This window comes from Olea europaea, chromosome 12 (assembly GCF_002742605.1).
Source record: "Olea europaea var. sylvestris chromosome 12, O_europaea_v1, whole genome shotgun sequence".
Classification (NCBI taxonomy): Eukaryota; Viridiplantae; Streptophyta; class Magnoliopsida; order Lamiales; family Oleaceae; genus Olea; species Olea europaea.
Genome location: NC_036248.1, coordinates 26,843,598 through 26,851,710, shown reverse-complemented (window position 1 = coordinate 26,851,710; position 8,113 = coordinate 26,843,598). Strand labels below are relative to the sequence as shown.

At 36.6% G+C, this 8,113-nt stretch overlaps 1 pseudogene; it reads right to left on the bottom strand.

Annotated features, from left to right (window-relative positions):
* Positions 1 to 1,551: 1,551 nt before the first annotated feature.
* LOC111406848 lies at positions 1,552 to 6,188 on the bottom strand (annotated as a pseudogene).
* Between the last annotated feature and the right edge of the window lie 1,925 nt (positions 6,189 to 8,113).

Sequence of the window (8,113 nt, the reverse complement as noted above, 5' to 3'; positions counted from 1 at the left end):
AGACTGTTGTTGGCATTCTCTTCCTTCTTTTGTTTTTTACTGTACCTTGAAGTTGTCTTGAATTATGAGATGATATCAGAATCAAAAAAGATGAGGGAGTCCATTTTTTTTATACTTTTGTTTGTTTCCATCTACTTAGAGATTTAAGTGGCACTAATTATTTCAATGCTTGCTCTTGGTTTCTCTTCTGATTTCGTGGAATTAGAATACTTATGTTGAACATTTATAGAGGATTAAGCAGAAGGACAACTTATTTAATGGGAGAAAATGCAAAGTACCATTTTACCCCTTTCAATTTAGTCAAAATAGGTCAAAGCCTTCTTTTCTTGGTTAACTAACAGTCAAATGGATGGATTCCATCCATCTGGACTTCATATGCATATTTTTGAAAGATTTGAGATTATGAATAACACAAAATGAAGGTTAGAGTAAAATTTTCAAAAATTGAAAAGGTTAGAAACCGTCGTTGAAATTTTCTCAAAAAAAAAAAAATATATGAACACTGGTGCAAACTCTAGCTGAAAATGTCAATATTAATAGTAAATACGTAATATTCCTAACTCATTCTTCACTACTTCCCTAGATCTGCTCATCCACTAAATCTCTTTATGGCACATCAATTTTTGACTTGCTCACAAAATAGCAAGAAAAACTTTCAAAATTCAACAAAAAGCTGATAATTTGATAAGTGGTAGAGATGGACTCGCTATCGCCTGCTGGAGGAAACCAACCACCACTGTCAAATCATCGTCGAAGACAATAGAATTGGATGCTCTGCTGCACGCAATTGGCTTTGAAATTGACAACCTTTCACCTCATAAAGTCACTGTTCAAAAGGTTGAGCCCCAACCTTAAGAGTCCCCCACAGTCACTACCCTGCAGCATTGTGAGGAAGGTAAATCGCAGGTTATGCCTCCAAGGGTACAGGGTGGAAGGCTGCTTGTACACTTGCACTTACCCAAAAGTCAAATCCATATTTCAGAATTCGAACCCTTGACGCGGCAGCCTCAAGTAAAGCTGGATTTCTCCACCCTCCCCTTTTACCACTTGGAGATATGCCCTGGGGGCCATAAAGTCACCGTTCAAGGTGCTACGCGAAGGGGTTTCTGGTCTAATAGTAGAGGCACTGACAAGCATTGGTGCCCACCTTGCCTTTGGCCTCGAATGTGAACCAAACTGGCTAAGTGTTGCTTCAATAGATATAACGAAGTATTTTGTGGATTATCCGTGATAATATGGCCACTATTAGAATTTAGGGAAAAATAGAATGGATATTGGAGTGGGAGGTGGAGAACAGAGCAATTAGAGAAGGCGCTTGTGCTGGTAGCAAACGTAGAAATGGGATGGATGTGGTGATGGCAAATTTGGGAATGGGAGAGAAATGAATAGGTGGGTGATAGATACGTTAGTTAAATTTGAATTTGTATTCATATATTACTGTATTCTTCCCTATTTTAAATGAGGGGTAGGTGAAGTGCACCTGATTTTTGAAAATAAAATCTTTACATCTGACTATCGAAAAGATAAAACAGGCGTGAGTATAATTTACAGAATAGAATACAAAAACAAAAAACCATGGGTCACAACCCAGTTACTTATGATAGACCAATCAATCATCAAGCAAGGAAAGGCCCACAATAAATCAGGATACATTTTCTAAACAAATAACATATGATCAAACTAGTAAAATCTAATTTCAATTGCTTCTAAAGTTCAAAACAAAACATCAAACAATAGAAACCATAGTAGAGATCATGATGAGGACTAAAAAAATTGGCAAACAAAACGAGAAGAGGCAACCACCATTTTTCCATTAATTATTTGCTGACGACCTAAGAAATCTGAATGAAGAACTCCTTTAGTTGTAATGCTGGTCCTTATCATTCATCGACCCCATGATTGCCCCACTTAACATTGTACCTGGCTGCAAGATAGTGGGCCCCAACCGGACCTCGACTTCCATAAGGATAATACTCGGGAATTAATCTCGTCTTCGAGCTCTTTCAAAAGAGGTGTAAATAGTGCCCAAGCAGCATCCAACTCATCACTTCGGATGAAAAGTCTCCTTTCACCTTCAATGGCATCCAAAAGAAGTCTCTCATATGCATCAGGGATCTCCTTGGAGTATCTATAACAAAGGATAAAAAGAATAAATTACAGTTAAGCAAAAAATTTACTTGAATTGATAAGAATTTTGTGATGATGGATTTCTAATTCATGTGCAACATTTCAGATGTATTATCAGCAGTATAGGATAATGTAACCAGCTCGAAACAGCATCAGTAAACTCGATGTGACATTGTTTACATCTAATCTTCTAAATAGATAGATTATTTAGAGATAATTGCACAGAATCCACATGATACTGAATTTTTATAACTCCTTGAAACCACAAATCATACAGATTTCAAAGAAAAATGGGATAGTTATGGTCCACTTGGGAGGGGAATTAGAGCTAAAAACCATATTTTACAGAAGGTATATGAATGTGCTTTTAGTACTTCTACTACACATGGATCCATAGGTTGAATACTTATGAAGTTCTCAGTACTTGATTTACCATAAAATAGAGAAGAATTATGAAACTAGTTAAATTGAAGCTTAATAAAGCTATTCATTGGATGAACACCATAAATAGCCATGATAAATCACAGTTAGAGTAGAAGTTTGAAAAGACAAAATTGAATGTTTTAATAATTACCTTGCTTTATATAAAAGATTAAGATTACTTCGATCCAATCTCATTCCCAGCCCAGGAACTTTATTGTTGATCTTCAAATAAATAGCTTCGTCAGGCTGAACACGTATAACAAGCTCATTTGTAGCTCTGTCAAGATCAATTCCAAAGATCCTACTGTATAAATTACTAGGAACGTGTCTAAACTGCACTCTTATCTCAGCCCTAAGAATGGTAAGAGGCAAAGTTTAAGGACAAAATTGACGAATTGGAATTGCCTTCTGGTTGTTCCTAAAAGTTACTTTTCCATATAGTTTTATTAGTAAAAATGTATTTGACAATCATATTTCGCAAAATAAGTAAGTTAGAAGTAAGATTGACTTGGGGGGTCCATTTGGTATAGTTTTTGCTTTTATTTTTGTAGAAGAGCTTCGTGAGAAAATCCTATCCGACCAACTTTCTCTAAAAGCATTTCTAACTTGACAAATCACTTTAGAAATTATTCAAACAAGCCTAAAGCAAATTCTTAGTCTCAATGGTAGCTTTAGACTTTTCAAAAGCCCCGGCAAATGGTTCCATACTTTTAAGCACAACCAAACATGATCGAACAGAGCTGAAGGAAGTGAGTGGCAATTGTATCATATGGATTTTGCTAACCTCCAATCAAGTAAAGCTTTCCCGGCTTTCTTTAGAAAAGGCACTCCGTCCCATCTTGCGTTATCTATAAAAAGTGCAGCCGCAGCAAAAGTTGGAGTTAAGACTGTCTTTCGGTGCAGTTTTGTCGTCTTTATATGCCGGGTAGGTGATGCCTCCTTTTGTATGACTCTTGTACTGTCCAATTACCACATCATCCATAGATAAAGTCCTCATGGAACGCAAAACTTTAACCTGGAAATTATAAAAAATTAGTAATAAATCATAAAAAAACTATATTGATGTCAGATTGGGGAAAAACCTTTTCATTTCTAATATCTTCAGCATCCAAACTGACAGGTGTTTCCATGGCAAAGAGGGCCAATATTTGAAGAAGATGATTTTGCATTATGTCTCTTATTATCCCGTAATTGTCAAAGTAACTGGTGTAACACGGGAAATGCCATAAAAAGAAAGTGAATTCCAAATATGCAATTAGATATATTAAGCCCCCGTTTGGCCTCCATTCTTTTTCTCATTCTTTTTCTCTCTCTTATTTTCATCCATACACTCTTCCATAAGATAATATTATACACAAATAAAAAACTTTTCATTCCTTTTCAATTATACATTTTTTAGAAAAATACTATTCCAACCATTAAAATTTGTAAAGAATGGGAGCCAAACGGGGGCTAAATGCCTAATTGACAACACAACTTACCCTCCCCTTCCTTCGGTGCCGAAATCTTCAGAGAAAATAAACTGAACATTCCTTATATACTGCCTCGACCACAAGGGCTCAAATATAAGGTTTGAGAAGCGAAGAACAGAGATTCTCTACTAGCTCCTTCCCAAGATAGTGATCTATCCTGTGAGAGAGGAAAACAAAGAAGAAAATTTCTTAATCAGTTACTAGTCCATCCATATTACTGGTTATAATAAAGAGTCACGACAAATAGAGAGTAATAAATTGTTCACCAGAAAATTTGATCTTCCTCTAAGTATTGCTTGAGATATCTAGTCAAAGCAGCTGAGGATTCAGAATCCCGACCAAAAGGTTTCTCCACAATGACCCTCGTCCAGCCATTCGACGAAGATGCAGAGATTCTTGCACATCTAACAGCATCTACGAAAATGTTCGGTGGGATCGATAAGTAGAAAAGTTGATTGGAAACTCTCTCAGCCTATGCAAAAGACCATCAGTGTTAAAACTAGCTAAAGAAACAAGAATTTGCAGATTGTTAGTCGTAAATATCATATTTTGTAAATCCCAAGATTAGGTCCCGTCTCATTAGAATTGACATCTACCAGAGACAGTCTCATAAATCTGAGTTCTGTACATTGTATAGGAAATATGAACAGATAATCTCTTATAAATTTCTCATATTTCACTACAATGTAAGTTTGAAAGGATGGTGCCAAACTTTACACCGTGATGAACTATTCAAAACAAGAATAAATGCACAGATGCAAATTTTGAGAACAAATATTTTTGATTTCCCATTGAAATACTAATTGAATCAATCCGCACGCATGATGCACAAACTAGAAAGAATTTGCCAGAACTCACTTTGAAATTCAGCTCCAAAGTTATTCGAGTACATCACATTAAAATATTAGACAAAACTCTGAATCAATAAAAGATAATAGTATCCCCATTTTACCTCATGTTCCTTCAGTTTCTTATCAAGTTTCACAAAATTTTCCTTCGAATTGTAATGACCAGAGTGGTAGAAACATCTTTTTAGGAACTGTTCCATCTTTTCACCACAATTTTCCCTAATAAAAAAATGAAAAACACGTGATCACTAATCAATTCAGTAATAGAAAAACAAAAATTAGAACGAAAGGGCAATAAAGGCTTGCAATGACTGAATAAATATCTAGCAGAACGCAAATCAGCAATCACCTTTTATCAATTCTGCAAGTAAGAGTCCTGCTAACCATGTTTCTTAGTTCAGCATCTGTCATCTTACTACGGACGTAACCAAAGATAGTAAAATGCTGAGACCAGATAAAACAATAAAGTATTCAGTCAAGACCCATATCAGAACATCGCTGATACACACATAGACCATAGTTGCATAGGCCATTTTTCGCAGTCAAATCCGTCACTTTGCAATTTGTACAGTGAAATTATAGAAAACCATAATAAATGTGTAACAGACCTCAGGGAGGCAATCCTCGTAATAAAGTGCAAAAAGTGCAGGAAATATCTTCTTCTTGGCAAGGTCCCCAGAAGCCCCAACAACTTTAATACTGACAGTGGATTTATCATTATTCTCTTCGAATCCAATTGGCTCTTTATGTTCCTCTAGAGGAGAAGCTGACAACAACACATCTTTCAATTTTTTCGTAGGGGCTTCATTTTCGACTGTGGTGGTTGTTGTGGCCACTAGACCTAAAATATTCTTCTTTTAGCTAACACAGCTTGCATACATAAATAACAACTTACAGAAATATAAAAAAAAATTTCAAGAACAAGTTGTTGGAAAAAATGGTTATGAAAGGGGTCAACTTTGAGCCCAAATTTTAGTGGGACCCACCTTTTAATTAATACGGGACCTAGCATATTCACGTTCTATTTCGCGAGATGATTAAAGTGATATATTTATTTATCGAAAACTATTTAAAATTGAATGAAATATTAAGTGTTAAAGTAACCCACATAAACTAAGTATTATGGAAGAATTTGATTTTCCAAACACTTATCCCATATAGGAAAGTTAGGAAACTTTGGTATGATTTATAAGGTGGAAGTTTGGAATTGGGTTTGGGCCCCAAGGGGTACCAATAGTTTTTGGAAGGGAGAAGACCTATATCCTATTGGGTTCGGTCATAAACCCACACGCGCGCGCCGCCGTCGCCGTCCGTCCATCCGACCGGACGAGCACGTGCCCGTGTCCAAGTCCGGTTCGGTGCGGGTGCGGGTGGACCTTTGCACTACATTAACTTTTTGAACAAAATTTATTTAAAATTTTGGGCCAAATTGTAAATAATCAAATTCTCGGGTACATTATGAAATTTAAATTTTGGCTTATTCCGAGTGTTTTATTTTCTTTTAACAGTCGTCTGTTTACCGACCAAATAGTCGACTGTTAGCCGACTGTTAATCGACTTAACAGACGCGACTTTTAAAACAGCATGTTTGTTCAGATTTTGAGGTCTGTCTGAAAGGTGATGACTGTTCGAATGGCCACGAACAAGTCTATAAACGGCCAGCCTCTCTACCAGAAAATTCACACAATTTTTATTGCAAACTTTCTATACTTTGAATCTCATTCCCTTCTCCCTCGTTCTGATATTGTCTCGAAGTAAAACACACTTCGTTGAGTTCGTTGGAAATCCTGCAGATTGCAGTGCTGCTTTCATAGGAGACGAAAATTCGTTCTATCCTGGGAAATGATTGCTGGATGCCTTTAACACTATTGAAGGCAGCAAATTCATTTTAAGGAAATATCATGAAGTCGGTGGACTCGAATTACTTTTTACATCCTGTTGATCAATTCTTTACATTCAGGTGATTCTGTCGGATTGGTTTCGAAGGAGTAACGTCAAACTCTAGAAACAACAATCTTAAAACGAATTTGTATTATTATTTTGTTTCTGTTTCTACTCCTTCTTAACGTTGATCTTCTGATTGTGTTTCAGAAATGACAACTTCTGGTACCATACTCCCGAATACAACCGGGGAAAAATCAGAAAAGTTTAATGGGTCAGATTTCAAGTGTTGGCAACAAAAAATGCTTTTTTATCTGACAACGTTAAATCTGGCTAAATTTCTCAAAGAAGACGCGCCTTCATATACCGAGCAAGACAGTGATGCTGAAAAATTGACTGCGGTTGATGCATGGAAGCATTCTGATTTCTTGTATAGAAATTATGTACTTAATGGACTGGATAACACATTATATAATGTGTACTGCAATGCTAAGTCCGCAAAAAAATTGTGGGAATCTTTGGACACAAAGTACAAAATCGAAGATGCCGGCACGAAGAAATTCATTGTCGGTCGTTTTTTGGACTATAAAATGGTTGACAACAAGACTGTCATATCCCAAGTTCAAGAACTTCTAGTCATACTTAGTGACATCCATGCCGAAGGAATGAAACTAAGTGAATTATTTCAAGTTGCTGCACTAATTGAGAAATTACCACCTTCATGGAAGGATTTCAAGAATTACCTAAAACACAAGCGGAAGGAAATAAAACTTGAAGATATCATTGTCCGATTGAGAATAGAAGAAAACAATCGTAAAACTGAAAAAAGGAATGGTGCATCTCATTCGATGGAATCAAAAGCCAACATCGTAGAAGGAGGCTTCAAGACTAACAAAAAGAGGAAGCACAATGGGGAAGGACAAATTGGTTCTTCAAAAACTACTAAAAAGTTCAAAGGCAACTGTTACAATTGTGGCAAAGCAGGACATCGATCCAAGGATTGTCGAAAGCCAAAGAATGTGAAGGGAAAAACTCACCAGGCCAATGTAACAGAACATGAGAACCTCACTGATAAGGTACAAGACATGAATCTTTTTGCGGTCGTCTCTGAATGCAACTTAATTGGAAACACTAAGGAGTGGTGGGTGGATACTAGAGCTACTCGTCACATATGCTCAAACCTCGGGATGTTCTCTACCTACAAAGCAATGGATCATGATGAACATCTATACATGGGAAACTCGTCTTCTTCCAAGGTAGAAGGACATGGGAAGATAGTGCTGAAAATGACAAGTGGAAAAGAGCTCACTCTGAATGATGTTCTTCATGTGCCCGATATTAGGAAAAACTTGATATCTGGTT